The 20,226-nt window shown below is 33.4% G+C and overlaps 1 protein-coding gene across 4 annotated transcripts in view; it reads left to right on the forward strand.

Annotated features, from left to right (window-relative positions):
* The window catches only part of shd (cytochrome P450 family 24 subfamily A member shade), a 52,046-nt gene that overhangs the window by 16,893 nt on the left and 14,927 nt on the right, over window positions 1-20,226 (forward strand). The window lies entirely within an intron of this gene.

Raw genomic sequence — 20,226 nt, forward strand, 5'->3', positions numbered from 1 at the left:
CCCGATTTAATTGTTTTAACAGCAAACAGAAAAAAAAGTTCATAATTGCAAGGCACAGCTCTGTTAAAAGAAAAATTTGTATACATATATATGGGGTATTCTATCCCATTTCGATCAATTTTGAACCCGACCCCTTTAGAATTGGCTGACAGTTTTTCTTCTTTTTCTAGCTTACGAAAGACGTTTTTCAGAAGTTTTTCAAATTTTTTCATCCAACTCAAAAAAAGTTATGAATTTAAAAAAAAAACACCGTTTTTGTTTTCAAAATGCTATAACTTTTTCAAAAATTTACCGTTTGGGATCTTTTTTTTTTTTTTAAAAATTTGGTTTTTAAATGTACTTTTCGGAAATAATTCAAAAAAATTTTTTAAAGTTTTTTTGTAATTTTCAAGTTTTTCGAGATTTTTCGAATTTCGCCCTTTTTTTCTCATAAAAAACTTCAATCAACTCTGCAATCATCCCCACTAATCCCGTAGTGGGCCGAGAATTTTTTTTTATTTAATTGAAAAAAAATTTTTTTTTATTTTTTTGAATTGTTTCCGAAAAGTACATTTAAAAACAAATTTAAAAAAAAAAGATCCCAAACTGTCAATTTTTGAAAAAGTTATAGCATTTTGAAAACAAAAACGGTGTTTTTTTAAAAATTCATAACTTTTTTTGAGTTGGATGACAAAATTTGAAAAACTTCTGAAAAACGTCTTTCGTAAGCTAGAAAAAGAAGAAAAACTTTCAGCCAATTCTAAAGGGGTCGGTGGGGATGGAATACCCCATGGTCGAGATGGGATGGAATACCATATACATTTATATATAAATTTTTTTAAAGAATTTGATGTGCATCTGCAGACCTTCATATCAGGATTTTCGGTGTGGTAGGCGTAGCACGCTATTATCAAATTTTGGTGTTTTAACCAACTATTATTTATGTCACCCTAAAAAAATATCAGTGAAAACTGTTGAAATGTAACAGTGGTTGTTGATATTACAGAGATTTTTCGTTTAACAGAAAATTCAGTTAAATTGACGGAGAGTATAAAATGTTTGCAAAATATTGTTAACTTGAGATCAACAGTTTTGCTTTTGTTGAAATACAAGATTGTCATCTTGACAAAAAACTCCATAATGCGATCAATTTTACTGAATAACTGTTAATTCAAGAACAAATAAACTGATTTGTCGATTTTACTAGCTTCATGTATTTCGGTGTTATCATTTTTACAAAATTCATTGAAATAAAAAAATCTTATTGTTGTCGATTCGAACGCTCGATTATAGAAATCTAACCTCAAAGCGGTAAACATTTAAGTTCCAAATTTTGTTAAAGTCTTAAAGTGTTAAAAAAGAAATTTTAAAATTTTTCAGAGAATAATTGCTGCATTTAAACCAAAAGGCAGAAAATGGTGTTACGAAACCCATTAAATACAATCTAACACCTAGTGAAGTGGTCTCCGTGAGTTTTGGAATTATTTTCGCTTGATTTTTCTTCAAAAAACCCAAAAACAATAAAATTTTTTTTATATAAGCAAATGAACTATGCCTTCAGGAAAACCCTAAAACTGACTTGGTGAATTTAAGCTAGAAATATTGTTTATTTTTTATTTAAGAAAAATGTAGAAATAAAGCTCAAACTTTTTTAATGGTCACCCAAATTGCACACTTTTATTTTTTGATATATTCAAACTGCTTTTATATTGAACTGTTCTGTTAGTTTTAAATTGAAATATAATGCTTTCTCTCTCCGATTTCCGCACAACTCAAGTTCAGTACTTAAAATAAAACTCAAATACGCAGTTTTTCAGCTCACTCAAGTTGATTTTAGCAATGTGCAAATTTCAAATCCCCATCAACTACTTTTGAGATTTTTTTTTGTGTAGGATGTTGCTAATTTTCTTCCATACAATGGATGAGCAAAATCTGCTTTTATGTGGTATAAAATTAGCAAGCACAAGCCAAATTGAGTGCGTGACAAAACTCAGTATTCGAAGAAGTTCTAAAAACTCCTAATAAAAAAGATGAAAATATTAAACAGTTTTTAAAATTTCTTGAATTGCAGTGAATTTTTTTAAGTGCTGAGGCTTTGTTCTGTAAGTCGATTCGTATGGAACAGCGATTTGAATGGAACAGTGATTAGAAAGCTGTCAAATTAGAAGCATCATTTTTCAAATGCGAAAAAATATTTTTTTTAAAATGAAATAGACTTGAATTCTTTGGTAATCAGAATGAGAAAATATAACATTTTTTTATTGAAAACTAACCAAACTGTTAAAAAATAAAATCAGTTGGGAATACTGTCCATAAATAAATCGGGCTATTTAGCTGACTACCACTGTGTATATTTTTTAACAGATCAACAAAGTTCCGCATCTTAATTAGGCCACTGCGCAATATTATTGCCATAAAAAAGGTATTTAAAATATTCTAAAAATTTTTCTTGCATTTAAATTTGCGCATCTTAAATTGGAACAGGTTTAAATTATTTGGCTTTAAAATCTACTTAATAAAAAACAAAGATTATAATTGATTTGCTTTCTAAATGCTATCTTACAGTGGGAGAAATTGTATCAATTACAAAACATTTTCTTTGTTATGTTAAAAATTATAGATAACAGGAAAAAAGACATGATGAAATTAATTTTCACGAAAAATTCAAGCTTTGCAGGCACTTCTATTAACTTACATACCTAAAATTTTAGCGCGATAAGATTAGAATTATACCTTTTAGTCTACAGGTACAGTTACGTACCTAAGCATATGTGATAAAGTTCTCATGCGATCTATGTATTAAAACATCTGTTTTTTTCGAAATAATTGAATAAATAATAAATTCAGGGTCAATGAAATACGCGAGATTTGGCAGTAATTTTTTTTAAGGTTATACGTCAAATTTAGCGTATTTATTATGACATATTAAATTGAGTTTGTGTTAACTATATAATTTTATTTCATAATAATTGATACGGATTAAATTCTGAACAATTTTAGTCTAAGTATCTCCTACGAATTGCGAGTAGATTTATGTTTGTTCTTGATTATTCCTACATATTGTAAGAGCCCATCCTTTTATACCGACCCCGAACGGCATAAATAAACTCGGAGGGATTTGCTGAAATTTGTTGAACAAGTCGAAAAATCTGACATAAATACAATTTTGAGAGTCTTCCTTATGAGCCGCAAACGTGAGGTACATTTCTAGCAACATGTTGCATCAACACTTAATTTATTATGATTTCCCGAAAAATGTGAAAGAGTCCTGGGATAAAAAATGCTGGTGTTTCTAAGTACTGCTTTGAAAAGTTTCTCATTTTATAATCTTGGTACAAACATTTGTTCTTCCCTTTAAGATACGCTGAGGCATAAGTTTGTTCAGAAAAAAAGTGCCACCTTTCATGAAAATAAAATGTTTTCTGTATTTCGAAGTTACTGTTGTTCAGTTTAATTATATAATTTTGCATATACCTTTTAGTAGCTGCACTAATGACGCAAACAATGCGAATTCATGAAAATTATATTTCTGCTTTTTGTATAAATACCTAAACAAATATTTTTATGTTATTTTAAATTCAAAAGTTGATTATAAGTATAAACATTTAGAGATACATACATACATATATAAAAATACGAATGTTCTCTAATATGCCTGCGAATATTAGTACGGGACGCTATTCATTATTACAACAGAAATCCCACCGATTAATCGGTATCTAGAGTTATGTAAACTACTACGCAAATGTAGAACTGGTATACAATTGGGTCTGAACACAATTTGCTGGCTCCCTGAATATATATAACTTTTTTATATGTGTTTTTTGGGAGTAAGGCATAAGCATATAATCAATTTTTTAACTCTTACTAAATTTTAATGTAGTAATTTGAACCAACAAAATAACAACACAAAAATGTGCACGAAAAACACCTAAATATGTATGTAAATATAACTTGATTTGCTTATAGTACGTATATAAATATATTTATTGATAATATAGCGCAGGGCATAGTTTTTTTTAACGACTGAATTTTATATGCAGTCAGCATTTAATATTGGCAATGACTTTGCAAAAGAATATTGAGCAGTTAAACTAAAAATAAATTTTTGAAAGCACATATTGTTTTGTATATTTAAATTAAAATTTCAGATATTTGCCAAGTCATCTATTATTTAGTATTGTATGCTCGAGTATCCCTTCTAGAATTTTGTGTTATATAATGCAATAATTGTTTTTAAAATGTACCTAACTATATGCATATATGTATGAGTGTAACTGCTTATGTTATTTTGTTGGGTATTTTGAGATAAGAAACTAGTCTAATTTTGTGCCTCCGGAAAGTCATGTGTTTTGCTTCAATCATTTACATCATATACTGGAGGTATCTAAATGGAAACTACACAGAATTTCCTTTTCTACAAAAGAGCCTAATGCCAGAATCGGTTATGAAGTTTGTAAGTGAAATTTAGCAATGACAAGTGAACGATGTAATAGAACGATGGAAAATGTGTACCTTATTTTTGGCCCTATATTACTGACCCGTTTTAGATAATTCTTGGGAAGTATGTGCCTTAGTTATCTGCTAACAGTATTGCATCCGTCAGATCTGCGCATAGTTCACTATAGAGCAAAGTGTTCTCATTCGAAGGAAGGTGCAGCGTAAGTCGTTAATATTCTGAGCAGATAGCGTGAAGTGCTCAAATTGGGTCAGCTGCAAGTTGAACTCTCCACGTGCTTGCCTCAATCAAGGATTCACTTTTGTAATTAATTTCCTGCTCCTTTTATCTGCAGTACTGCTGTTGCAAGCGTTGGATTAATTCTTTTTCTGTCCGTGTGAAAACGACTTCTCTACTTGTTTACTATAGTCCTGCTGTTCCTTAATGAAGACCGTCATCAGCCATCGATTCATTAGCACTATACGTGCGGAAATCATCTTTGCATACTGTTAGTAGGTCATCGTTTTGGGTATTTAGGCTGTGTGCGAGTTGACCTAAATTTCTACCTAAATAGAGATAAAACCTAAATCACTGGGAACTGTCGGTAAGGCAGTGCAAAGTAAAAATTTAGAATTTTTATGAGCATACTTTTCAACCTAAATTCAAATGTCAAATTTCAAAAACAAAAATATTGATTTTTCAATACTGTATATGCAAACAAATGGCTCTTGTCCATTCAATTTAAGTAAATCATAGATCGTAGAGCGATGATCCCTGCTGCGATTAAGGTCCGATCGAATTGTACGTGATGGTGAGCTCAAATTTAATCAAGCTGATGTTGGCGACACAAGAATTTGATACTTCTCAAATATAGACCGCAATCTAAACATATTTGGCAGCCAAGTGCACTAATTGGCCCAAAAAAGTTATTGGAGGCGTACCAACATCACAGTATTGAATTCGAGATTGTGGAAAAGTTCATTGTGCACGTGCTCCACTATGTCCGAAAAAAAGCCTTATAAAACGGAGCCACTGCATTTTCTTGAACTGCTATCTTGGGATAGGTACTTACCGCGGACCCTAATTGACCTCTTTTCTTCTTAAGCGTGAAAACGCATCAAAACTACCAAACTTCCCATATTGTTATTGCTTTATTAGCAGAAATAAACAATTAAGGCTATCAAATCAACTCGCACAGTTTTGACAGCTTTTTCCTAAATTATTGCAGTGCTGGAGAGTTCCAGTGGCATATTACTTTAGGTACCTAAAACTTAGGCGAACTCGCACCCAGCCTTAATTAATTAATATTTTGTTATTATTTTTTGTTCAAACAAAGAAAGTCAATAAAAAATGTACGCTGTAAACAAAACTGTTAACAAACGGTTCGATTGTTGTAAACAAAAAACATTCACTCAAAATTTTTTTGCACTGGGAACTTTCTTCTCAAAACAGGAAACTTTCTTAAGAACAAGGAAAAATGTGTTAATGCTATGACATTTTTCTACGGTCTTAAAAAATTGAATCAAAAAAAGTGAAATGAAGAAAAAATGTCTATAATGATCGACCTCATTTTCAGCTTTCTGTTGACGATTTTTTATTTTTTGGTATATTATTCGAGCTGGAAAAATGCGATTTTGCAAAATGCGGACAGAATGCACACTTTATAGGATTAGCAATATTGCTTGATGAAACGATGTATCGGCTTCTGGACAGTCTTCCTCATTCTCCGTTGCCGCCAAGAGGTGTTGCTTCAGAAGAATATAGATCATTTTTTTTTTTTTATGCAGTGTCTAGCATGAGCATACGACGGAAAGATGGCTGAGGGTGCAAGTTGCTGTTTATTATATATTTTCGCATCTGGCGGAAATTTTTTTGTATGAATTAAGCGGGGGTTGCCCTTATTGCTTTAAATGTGTGAAAATATATATTTCAAGCGATTTTTAATTTATTTAATAATTTGGGAAAGTTTCCAAAGTTTTTTGTTGGAGACATTTCTTGTATATGAGGTCTGGTAGGTAAAATCCTATGTAGAGTTGCTCTTCTTTTGGGAATTGTGTCATCTTGTGCGCTTCTGAACGTGCATACTCTTTCTGGATGGTTGGATGGGAAACAGAAGGCCAACAATGTTTCTTATATTTTCTTAGAACAAAAGACCACTTCTGGTTAATTTTTGTACTCCTACAGAGTCATGAGTATATTTTAACTAATACGGAAAAACGCACTCAAAATACTCTATGTTTACTTGAACAATTTCGTAAGGCTTCTATAGCGTTTTTTTATTTATCAAGGTTTCAAAATCGGACCTCTTTTGTTTTCTATGTAACCATCGATGAAAATAGTATAAAATTCGATTCAAGCTTCACAGTTTGCAATATTGACCCTTGAAATCCCAAAAACTGGTGGTCTCAAAAACAGGAGAGCTTGGCTTTCATAACAAGATTTGTCATTGAAATTTTATATGTACAATTATGAGTCATGATTTATATAAAAAATGAACTGCTACAGAAATTGAATTGCTAAATAAATTCAATAGTAAAATAACGAAGATAAAGTAAAAGAGCTTTGGAGAAAATAAAGAAATTAATTAATTCAAAACCAAATGAGGCAATTATTAAAGAACTTACAAGCTTACAAATAAAGAAAGAAACCACAAAATTTCCATAAATTATATAATTTTACAATGAGGTGCAATGAAAGTAAGCTATACCTATATGTATAAAATAAAAAACAACAAAATCATTATATACTTACAACAAATCGATAGCGAAATGAAATGAGCAGCGCATCGCTGCACGATGTCACGTAACAAATTCTCGATTTCCAATGCAATAACCAGAAATATTACGATTACCAAAAACTTGCTTAAAAATTATATTTATAAAGCCGAAAAGTTTTTTATAATTCTGTATGCACTTCGTTTTCTGACGTCGTCGCGTCAAGTTCGGTTTTCCCCACAACTCAACCGCGTGCTATCAAGGGGCTTTACTCACGCGGTTTGAGAATAAAATGGCGGATAGTGCGGGAGTCGAAAAGACAATATTAATTAAAAATACTTACAAATTGTGCGATTTATTGTAAAAATATGCAAATTGTGCATATAAATAACAAATGAAATTGATAACCTGGCGTGGGCCACATAATACCAACTCGATTTACGTAAAACTGTCGTAACGGGAAATCATTGAAGACACTTGGCAACAAGCCACTGAAAATTAATGTTTTTACATACATACAAATGGAAATAAAATTCTCGGAAATAAACGGGACAATTTAACGGAGTAACTAAAATGTACAGTCATGTACACATAACCTGAATAAATATAAAATATAATAATGGAAAAGACGAAAATTACCAAAATTGGACAAAAACAACAATGGAATGGACTGGGGAATCTGTATATATTAAATTAAAACTTACAAAATACACAATTAAATAAACGAAAAATAATTACCAAAATTGGACAAAAACAACAATGGAATGGACTGGTGGAATCGAGATAAAACTTACCGGATTAGACAAATTGGATTTGAATCATACAACCAAAAAGTGATATTTAAACAAAGAAAGTGGACAAAAATACCAACTCAAACTGAAAATTAACAAAAATTGAAACTATTGTGATATGAAGATTTGGAAAATATCAACAAATTAAAGACCTTTACCAAATTAAATTGGACATAAACACAAATTTTATAAATAATCAAACATACATATAACTATAATTTGAAAATAACCTGGCGTGGTGCCATGAAAAAACCAGTTAACAAAGCACATAATTAAATACAAATAGCAAGCTACTACACATGGTTCTGGCCAGTGGTATTACCATTGTGTATTAGTGGAGCCTAAATTACTTACATACTATGGAAAGTTAATCCAGAAATTAATCATTTTATGCATTGGACAATAACCTGGAACTGGGACTTTCAAATATAAGAAGGTCCTCCTCCATGCAATCAAATCCCAAAAAAAAAAAAAAAAAAAAATAATTCTGTATGACAACGTAAGCTTAGCTCATTACATATGTAAATGACCTGCATGTGCAGTTTGACGCAGCCACCATCTCGCACGTTCGGCCGCTGCCTACAGCATTGCTGTTGCTGTTGCAAGTGTCATTTCGTTTTTCATTAACCTTACTTTTTCTTTTCGCTCCTCATTTGGTTATTGCTTATAATGTTGAAGCTTGTGGTTGTTTTTATTTTTTGTATCATTCTGTTTAACTAATTATTTCTACTAGTTGCTTGCTTTCAAAGGTTAAATGCGCATGCGCACAAGCGGCTTCCATCAATTTTGTTGTTTTAGTAGCATTTGTTATTGTTTTTGCTATTGACTAAGCTAACAAAGATTATGTCAAAAAGCTGAGGTAACGCGCAGCGATTCCACGACGCTGTTGCGACCATAAATGCGCCTGACTGCCGTTCCTCTTACCACACGTCGTTTCACATTTCTGTACCAGAAGTTTAGCAACCCATCCAACCAATAAAAAGAGCTGCTCATGCTTTGAAACTGCTTTTTCTAATATTGAAAACCACTTTTCTAACGCCTAGCGAGTGTTTTTCATTGCTATTGGAAGCTTTGTTTATTCACACGCTGTCATGGTCATGGCCAAAGCTAGCGCTCGTTAGCGATTTGATGCAAATATAGGCTCATTTGCTATTGAACGCTTGCCACACCTTGTAGTTACGCCGATTCTAGGCTCGTCAATCGAGCTCACTCATAACCAAAGCAGCCAACAACTCGAACAATAAATTTCAACAACTTTAGCTGCCCGCTTTGTTGTCATTGAAGTGCTAGCGTGTTCGCTTACTACAAGTACAACAACAAAAGTTACCACATCTGCTAGCAGCGCAACGTCGCTGATTTGCGTGAAGAGAGAAATCAGAAGTTTTCCTTTTTCATACTTATTGTTGTTGCTTTCATTGTTGAATACTCACTTGATTCCTGTTCCACTTCCATGAAAAAATCACAGAAGCCCAAAAGAAGCAGCAAGTCGGGAGTGTTGTAGAAGAAGAAGAAGCAAACTCATTATATGACCATTAGAAGTGTTGCACCAGGAACAATAACAACAAGTTCTGGTTCGGGCACACCCAATAACTGAGCAACAACCACTTTCCAACGCCTAAATAATACCAACAAGCAAATAACAACAACAATTTAAAAATAGTAAAATAAAACTAACAAACAAAGTTCAAACAACAAAAATTCTAATACCGTAATAGCAAGCAACAAATGCAACAACATTAAAACTTAATGCTGCTTGAACATTGAAAGTTGGCTACATTATACCATACGGACGGCTGAGTGGTTCTGCAGCACGGGAACGGAATGAAGTTAGAATAATTATCGATTTTAGTTACTCTTTCATTAGTTGCTTTTTACTTTGGCTTTTACTTCTAATGCCGTTTCTAAGTTTCTCTGCCGACGCTGCCAATGGAAGCTCAGAAAAGTGAAAGACGTTGCCGTCAAATGAATGCGCAGCTCTGTAGTGGGGTAATGTGACGAGGTAATTCGGCGCTGCGCAAATGGTCATTGGAAGTAAAGAATCTTGTTGTGTGTTGTCTGTGGGCAAGGAAGTGTGCTTACGTGCCTGGAAGTCGAATAGCGAACAAGAAAAAAAAAAACAATAAAGAAAAGGTTGTTTTGCTTTTAACGAGTTACTTAACAATATTTGAAGAGGATTTTTGCTGCCTCTTATTTACATAACAACTATTCTCCAAAAACCCGCTAATAACAGTGAATGAGTTTTTAGTTTTGTTGTTGTAACAATAGAGACTTCCCGATGGTTTGATAATTTTTTTCTGGATATGAAGCAAATACGCTCCGGGACTAGCTACTTAAGCTTCTGGCCTTACCATCTCGAGAACGAATTGATATGACCACGTCAAACTTTCTAAGTGCTTTCAAGGAAGCCGATTAAAGGAAAATCATTGCTCTTTCAACCATGTTTACATACGTACATGTGTAAGAGACTTCTTTGTATCCGCCTCGAATCCTCTACTCTCATATTGAACAGAAATTTGAGTGGATATAATGAAAGTCCGGTAGTACCAAGCAGCTATAACAACGGTGCAACGCAGAAGGGCGCTATGTAAAGTCTCAGCTTACTGCACAATTTCAGCAGATGGCGTCCTTCTTACTGTTGAAATGACCGAATTTATAATCACCTCACCATTGGAAGGTGATGACTACAGCAATGAACTTGCAGTGAAGCAGAAAAGTAGACCAGAGAAGTAGAGTCAAACTTGAAGCTGGCGCATGAAGTCTTAAACTTCTATCGGACTAAATTTTAACTACACTGGCTAAGTTCGTGAATGTATCCACATAATGGGAAAATTGGGAAATCTGAACTGCCTACATTGTGACCGAACCCACAACGCACGTTACATTTTCAACGAATACAATCACTTTACACAACACCCAAGGAAGAAACAAGAGACATTAAGAGATATATCCGCCGACAAAATCAGTCGCCAGATACTTGCGCAATTCATAGAAAATGTTTCTGAGTGAGCTTTTCACTTAGGTTTCCTTTCTCGTCCCTCGTGATCCGAGATCGATAATATTACTGTTGGCGATATCATAAACACATGTTGGTCCTGATTGGAACTTGATAAGGGTTATTGCACAGTGGTTTATATTCTTGTTTTATATATTGAGTTTCCAAAGCATAAAATGAACTTTAACCTCTGTGCAGCGCGCCTTAACCGTTTCTCGTCGAGAGCAAAACTCCTAGGTGGTATCGCCCACAGTAGTTTTATATATTTTGGGTATTAGAAACTGAAAATTAAATTTTAATTTTTTTACTCTCCATGGAGAAATCTTCATTTTTAACACTATGAGATACCCCTAAAGTCTGCAATCGGAACCAAAATTTATGTGTACAAATTGTATGCTACCGGACAAAGTGGCAAGGTTAAGCTCTAGTCAACTTTAATTGGGGTTTATGTCTGGTTTTTCAGTGCATAATTTAATGCCCGGTTTTTAGTGGGAGTTTAAACTTCAGTTAAATTTGACTAGAGTTTAATCTTGCCACTATGGCAGCTTAAGCTGAGATGAGCAGCAACATTATGTTATCAAACAAAGTGACAAGGTTAAACTCTAGTCAACTTTAACTGAAGTTTAAACTCCCACTAAAAAACCGGGCATTAAACACGTAACAGGCCTCAGGCTACCTCTTGTTTGAACATTGTACAAAAAGTGAAAGAAATACTCGAGTGTGGATGCCAAAGAAAGTATCGTGAAAATTTACCCTTATATCCCCAATGGCTCTCTACTCAAATATAGCATATTTGATTTGATAAGACGTGGGATACTTTAAAACTTTGTCTCTTCAAATTAATTTCATTATTTATTTTTCATCACCTAATTTTTAGTCAGCGTCTATTGCGTAGATAAATGTGAACTTGAACTACAAACCTGGACGCGCCTCATAAAGCGTTAATTATTTGCGACTACATACTTCTAATCTTTTGTATTATCAGGTACATAATTTTTATTTTCAATGCCAAGTTCATTTGAGACTTTAAGTAAACAAATAAGGGAAAAAAACAAACAATTCGCAAAATTCAAAATCTTGTGAGTGTAGTGATGACAAAAAGTTAATCACATGAAAGCAGATAACATTCCCAAATACAAAAACATATGAGTGATACTAAGTTGAGATGTGTTTTAGTATAAACATTAGGGTGGGTCGATTTGTATGGACGAAAGTTAACCGATATCGCGCCATCGAGTTTTCTATAGGATTTGATTTTTAAGGTTTTTTTTTATGACCTACTAAAAAAATTTTCATATGTATACCCTGTCCGGTCCAAAAATGTCTGCTAAAAATATTGGCGATAACAGTTTTTTTTTTTAAAAAAAGAATATTTTTTTATGCGGGTATCGGTATTCAAAGTCTGCAATCGGAACCAAAATATACGTGTACAAATTGTATGTTACCGAACAAAGTGGCAAGGTTAAGCCCTAGTCAACTTTAACTGGGGCTTATGCCCGGTTTTTCAGTGCGAGTTTAAACTTCAGTTAAAGTTGACTACAGTTTAACCTTGTCACTTTGTTTGATAATGTTGCGCTCATCTCAGCTGAAAAAAAAATTTTTGTTTCAAAAAACTGTTATCGGTAACGTTTTTAGCGGACATTTTTGGGTCGGACAGGGTATACATGAAAATTTTACAATCAAATGAAAATTTTTTTAGTAGATCATGAAAAAAACCTTAAAAATCAAAATCGAAAAAAAGTAAAAAAATAAAAAAAATAAAATTTCGCAAGCTCGAAAACTATTTTTTTGGGTATGCGTAGTGGAACTTTTTTTCCTGAGCCCAAATCCTATTGAAAAATCGATGGCGCGATATCGGTTAATAAATCGACCCAGTCTAATAAACATACATATGTATAAGTGTATGATGAAATAGACATGCCAATGAGTTAAATATTTAAGTACTTCTTTGAATGTCAAATAACCCCCAAACGAGTATTCTCTTAACAACAAACCTCATATTTTGCAACTCAAACAACAACAGCCTTCACAACGAAGTTAGCGTTGGAATAAATTAAGCCTATGCATGACTTCCAATTCGTTGATTAGTTAATAATATTAAGCGAAACTTAGACAATTTTCTCGCCACTACTGTTCTTAATTCTGTTCATTTTTTTACTTAAATGCAAATTTTATCTTATACTAGCGGACCCGGCAGACGTTGTTCTGCCCTAAATTTGGCCTATCTGCATACATTTTAAAAAGCTTTTTCCGTCTAACTCTGCCCTCGCCCTCCTCACTTTTTCCTAATCCTTTTATTCACTCCTCCCTCCGTCCTTTTCGCTTCATCTATCTCCATCTTCGTCTCATTCTATCTATCTCTCAGTCTATCTCTTTTGTTTCAGTTCCAGTCCCAGTCCCACTCCGAGTCTCACTCCCAGTCCTAGTTCTAATCCCAGTCCCAGTCCGTCTCTGGGCTACTTCTCGGAAGAAAGGGATCGTAAATACTAATATAGGCAAATTTATATAGCAAATTTCAGGCAAATCGAATAGGACATACATATGTAAAAAGGTATGTGGGTACTATTAATTCATGTCTCTATTTCCGCTTCGCATGCACATTTATCAGTTTTGCCAGGTTTTCTTTCGATATCCATATTACCCACACATTCTAGGGGTGTCTGGGTCCACGTTTTGACCTATATCTCGACATCCTAGTCACCCAGCTGTATAATATATTACTCTGTACTAAATCACTCATCAACAGCTTTCGTTTGTTAAACACATTCTAGGGGTACCCGGGTCCACGTTTTAACAAAATCGACGGACGCATCTCTTCAAACACCGGGGACCAACTAACACACATTTTAGCATTTCCTTTTATATATATAGATTTTTATTTTCCACACTTCACTATAATATTAAAACGAAATGCAGCTATTCGTTGCTTTTTAAATTCGGCTTAAAAATTGCACATGGCACAACTAAAGACTCTCCTGAATTAAAATAAAAAAGTCTTAGTACTTCGAAATTGGGGTCCTCCCTTTGCCATAAAATTATATTGCGACTATAAACTAAGATATAACCTATCCTATATTTCAAGTTAGATCAAACTACACTCGGGGTGCAAAACAAATTCAAAATGGGTTCAGTTGTTTAGGAGTCCATCGCAGACAAACAATGTGACACGTAATTTTTATATATAATGATATAAAAATCTCGTGCCGGTAGATATGTGTCCATGCCTTAATTTTAATTTTTTATTTGCTTGAGAAAATTTTATATTTTTTATTTTTTTATGAAACATCATACAAAACACACAACCCTTTGGAACTGGAGGTGGGACTAGGAATATAGGATGGGGAAGAATAAAAAGAACTAAGGATAAGAAAACGAGGGAAATAGAAAGAGATTGCGGAAGAGATAGAGCTAGGCGAAGAAAAAAAGAAGGTTGAAGGAGAAGGAGAGGGAGCTAGAGAGTAAAGAATGGATGGAAAATATGAGAAGGAGAAAGAGACGCAGAGAGAGGAGTGCATTAAAGGATAAAGGAAAATGGGAGAGAGAGGAGGGAGAATTTTAGATAAAAACTTCTTAAATATTATGCAGCTGAGCCAAAGTTATGGCAGAACAGCGTCGGCGGGTCTGCTCGTTTAATATAACAACGCGAAAATTTATTAAATTGTTTGTATGCCAAAAAAATAATTCAGATTTGTGAAATTAATAATTAACATAAATTAAATATATTTTAGATATAAATTTGGCAGCAAAGTTCATTGAGCTTCACTGCGCACGCCGGTTTTGAACATTTTTGCAAAATAATTTTTGTATACTCAGTTGAGCAGAGCTCACAGAGTATATTAACTTTGATTGGATAACGGTTGGTTGTACAGGTATAAAGAATCGAGAGAGATATATACTTCTATATATCAAAATCATCAGTATCGAAAAAAAAATTGATTGAGCCATGTCCGTCCGTCCGTCCGTTAGCACGATAACTTGAGTAAATTTTGAGGTATCTTGATGAAATTTGGTATGTAGGTTCCTGGGCACTCATCTAAGATCGCTATTTAAAATGAACGATATCGGACTATAACCACGCCCACTTTTTCGATATCGAAAATTTCGAAAAACCGAAAACGTGCGATAATTCATTACCAAAGACGGATAAAACGATGAAACTTGGTAGGTGAATTGAACTTATGACGCAGAATAGAAAATTAGTAAAATTTTGGACAACGGGCGTGGCACCGCACACTTTTAAAAGAAGGTAATTTAGAAGTTTTGCAAGCTGTAATTTGGCAGTCATTGAAGATATCATGATGAAATTTGGCAGGAACGTTGCTACTATTACTATATATGTGCTCAATAAAAATTAGAAAAATCGGATGAAGAACACGCCCACTTTAAAAAAAATTTTTTTAAAAGTCAAATTTTAACAAAAAATTTAATATCTTTACTGTATATAAGTAAATTATGTCAACATTCAACTACAGTAATGCTGTGGTGCAACAAAATACAAAAATAAAAGAAACTTTCAAAATGGGTGTGGCTCCGCCCTTTATCATTTAATTTGTCTACGATACTTTTAATGCCATAAGTCGAACAAAAATTTACCAATCCTTGTGATAACTGTTTCTAATAACTGTTTTCTGTGAAAAAGGGCGAAATGGATTGAAACCACATCCAGTTTTTATACACAGTCGACCGTCTGTCCTTCCGCTCGGCCCTCAACACGATAACTTGAGCAAAAATCGACATATCTTTAATGAACTTAGTTCACGTGCTTACTTGAACTCACTTTATCTTGGTATGAAAAATGAACGAAATCCGACTATGGACACGCCCACTTTTTCGATATCGAAAATTACGAAAAATGAGAAAAAAAAACCATAATTCTATACCAAATACGAAAAAAGGGATGAAACATGGTAATTGGATTGGTTTATTGACGCAAAATATAACTTTAGAAAAAAACTTTGTAAAATGGGTATGAAACCTACCATATTAAGTAGAAGAAAATGAAAAAGTTCTGCAGGGCGAAATCAAAAGCCCTTGGAATCTTGGCAGGAATACTGTTCGTGGTATGATATATATATAAATAAATTAGCGGTACCCGACAGATGATGTCCTGTGTCACCCTGGTCCACATTTTGGTCGATATCTCGAAAACGCCTTCACATATACAACTACCACCACCCCCTTTAAAACCCTCATTAGTACCTTTAATTTGATACCCATATCGTACAAACAACTTCTAGAGTTAGCCCTGGTCCACCTCTATGGCGATATCCCTAAATGGCGTCCACCTATAGAAATTTTAAAATACTCTTTAATACCTTCCATTTGATACACATTTTATACAAACACATTCCAGGGTTACCCTAGGTTCAATTTCCTACATGGTGATTTTCCATTATTTTTTCTCCATAGCTCTCAGCTGAGTATGTAATGTTTGGTTACACCCGAACTTAGCCTTCCTTACTTGTTTCTTAATATTTTCATCATAAATATGCATAAACCATTAGACATTTAAATGGTATTTGTCTTCCTTTTCGGTCATTCATATACATCTAATGCAAAATATAAAGCCGGTTTTGCAAATTCTTTTCAGTCAGTCAGTTGGTGGGTCGACGGATTTAGCGATAATGCTGCCTCCCAACAAATGAGTAACAAACATGTAGCAATAGTACATAAAAGTATAAACAGTACACTGTACATATGTATATGTTTGTAGTTATTAGAAGCAAAACTTAGGAGCACGCACGCTTTAACAAAAAACAGCATTAATTGCAATAACAACAATTAGAACAGGCATAAACAAAAATCACTGAATTGTGACGTTGCCAACTCATCAATACCGGCTTGACTTCACACAGAATCGTGACAAGCTTAGCAGAACTAATTCTTAAGCTCAACAGCTTCTTGTTGGCTTGTTGCCGTGTTGCCCTCTTTTCCGTACGACTAGACTTCTAATGCGCATGCGCAAAGCTTTGTTGCTTCTAATGTTCAGTATACTGGTGGCTCATCTTCGTTTGTTGCTGCTGTTTATTAAATTTTTTCTATGTTTTTTGCTATTATTCTGATTGTGTGCTAGTCTGTTGGACGCATATTAATATGGCAATTATAAAATGACTTTAATGTGCGCATGCGCAAATGGTGAGTGCTAATATTACTCGTTAAGTTTATATAGACGTAGATCTAATAGCACTCTGCTTTGCGGCATATTACTTCCGAAACTAATTAAAATGAAATAATAGACGCGCTTCAGAATGTACTTGTGTACTTAATACCTACACATAAATATTTATGTATGGCTGTAAGTATTATTCGCAGGCTCAAGAACTTGTCAAAGAAAGTGAATTTCATGTCAAACCAGTTAACGGCGTAGGCAAAGGTATTGAAGTTTCGGATTGGGTAATGTAATTTGCAGAACTTGCTTCATTGCTTCTCTTGCATAACGCTTAATATAAGTCAAATGTAAGTCAACACAAAACCAGTACGCACTTAATTCCCAGCACAGGTCTGGCTATGGAATTCTATGTTTCGCTCGAATTGGGCGGAAGTTTGCGAATTAAGCTGAATAAGGAAGTGTTCGCTTTTATTAATACAGTAGAAATGAATTTATCTGAAAGCTCACATAATTTGTTTAAAGGCAGGAAAATCAAGTTTCAAATGAGTTTGCATAACGCATTGAACTGATTTGCATTATTTATTAATAAATGCTAAATTTAGAACGAATTAAGTAAGCACGAATGAGTAGTTCTAGAGTCATTGAAAATACTTTTAAATTTAAGTAATATTATTAATAAATACAATAATAGTACCAAAAGGTAACATAACATAAAACAGCATAGTATTACATGGCAAAGCATGACATAATATAGCATAACGTCACATAAGGAAGCACATATATTCACGTAACATAAGATTTCAAATACAACATAAAATATTCTCAAGTATACATACACTTACATAGTATTTGCCATAATACATACATATACAGTAGCGAACAATAAAATACCAGTGGAAATTTTGATGAAATTCCGTTAACTAATTAGTACTTTTTTAGACTTAAATTGATTGGGTTATGAAACTACATACTCAAATAAATTTTGAAAGCTCTAAATAAAAATTTCGAAAATTTTCACGAATTTTCGAAAAGGTTTTTTAAATTTGTTTCCAAAGTTACAAAATTCAAAAAATTATTTTTATAAATTTTCAAACATAAAAAAATTTACGAAATTTAATAAAAAAAATGTACTGCTATTTTAATGTTCGCTGCTGTAAACATATATTAGAGTGCTTACACAAGTTGTTTCCTTTTTTTTTTTGCTCGAAAATTATAAGGGTTTTTGAAGTCTCCAAAATAGTGTGCCATAGTGTTCGTGTTGCTGCCTAAAAAAACTAATTTCAGAAATCAGTATTTATTTGTAAACCCCATTTTATTTAGTTAGCTCATGATTAATATCCTATTCTTCTATTGCTTTCTTCCTCTCATTTCCGTTCTTTCTCCCTTTTCTTTACTGTCTCTCTAAACTCTCTCAATTTCCACCTCTCCACAGGCCCTCTCCTCCACCTATCCATCTGTCACTCCTTAACCCACTTGCCTCCCATTGCTCCTCCTCTCCTGAGGTCCACGGTTCCCATCTATCCCTCTGACTCTCCATCTCTCTGTTTCCATAACGCTCTTTTACTTCTGTTTCTTTTTTTGCGAAATATTTTGGAATATATTGTTTTGGTTGCTGGATTAACCATGCACGTTCAGAGGTTCTTACCGACCTTGACAATCTCTTGACGGATAAGGATCCTATAAGTACCTCGAAAGAGTGTATATTTGACCCAGTCGTATTTTCAAAAATATGAACAGAGATTAAGGATTTTAAATGCAATTGATTTCATAATTGAAATGAAAAAGGAACTCATTTTTTGTCACATGGTGAGTGGGGCACTCTAATGCACAATATTACTACTTACATGCAACTTGTGAACACACGTGACAAAATTTGGTTAAAATTTAGTCAACGCCTATTAAGGTTTATATTGGAAATAATTCACTTGATGCAAGAACGTACATTAGACCGGCCCTAAAAAAGTAATATCTCTTGTGCTTAAACTGTTAAGCGGCAATTAAAGTAAGTCCTGTGTTTAAGGTGTATCAACAGTCAGATAGATTTTTTTTCTGGTTGGTTACACATATATTCAAGTGCATTTGTGAATACGTCTAATGTGTCCCTTTTCCACCGTAAATAGTGGCTAATATGTACATATGTTCCTTTCTATACATGTCACTTCCAAAAATACAACAAATTCAAAGTGTTTTATATTTATAAAAATAAAATATCATCAGCATGTGATCTTTTGCCACAAATAGCCTTCAATGTATATTGAATTAGTGTATGGATTCATTTATGTATAAAAAGGACTTGCACTTAATCTAGAATTTTAGTACGTTTAAGGTATTCATGGTAAATAAGTATATATTGTAATTTTGAAGTGCTTGTGTTTTTATGGTGAGTGTTCTTTTTGTTAAACGTTTTTTTTATCTGTTTCCTTATTATATTTATATTAAAATATGTAAAATGTTCACAAAACTTGCAGCTAGCTTTATATAAATATTATAGGCATACGCCATATATATTTCATTCATTAATACCACTTAATCTGATATGAATGCGTAATCTTTGTGCCTGTGTATGTGCGATGTGTGAATATGAAAACCCCACGAGATCAATTTTCTGCGCACAGTGGGCAACGCTAAATGCTGATAAGACGACGTTTACGATTGTCGTCATAAGCGGCAACTTCCACAATGAGAACGGCCTACTGACATTGAAATTGTTGCTGATGTATGTTTGAATTTGTGTGCGTGCGATTATGCAAACATTTACTAAAATAGAGTTGTATACAAAAATTCTGATAAGAAAATAATAATAACAACAATGAACAAAATGTATTGCAAAAAATAGCTAACGTGTACACATCCATGCTTATCAGAGAACGGCATGCGTTACAGTTGAAATAATGAAATGCTATCGAACAGGGGCGTAGCGACGGGGGGTTTTGGGGGTTTAAACCCCTCTTGCCTCTGGATCATTTGATTTTTTATGTCATTACAATTCATATATTCTGCTACGTATTTACTTTGTTGGTGATATTATATGTTCTATATGCAAGCATATGTATGTACGAAGTGAAGACATATATTTTAATCATATTCTGTTTCATAATAATTCTGCAATTTATTAAATATACAAATGTACATGTTAACTTTTACTATAATTTCATAACGAAGTTTTAAATTTGCCTAACGACCATCTACATACATATCAGAGA

This window comes from Eurosta solidaginis, chromosome 5 (assembly GCF_040869045.1).
Source record: "Eurosta solidaginis isolate ZX-2024a chromosome 5, ASM4086904v1, whole genome shotgun sequence".
In the NCBI taxonomy this organism is placed as follows: domain Eukaryota; kingdom Metazoa; phylum Arthropoda; class Insecta; order Diptera; family Tephritidae; genus Eurosta; species Eurosta solidaginis.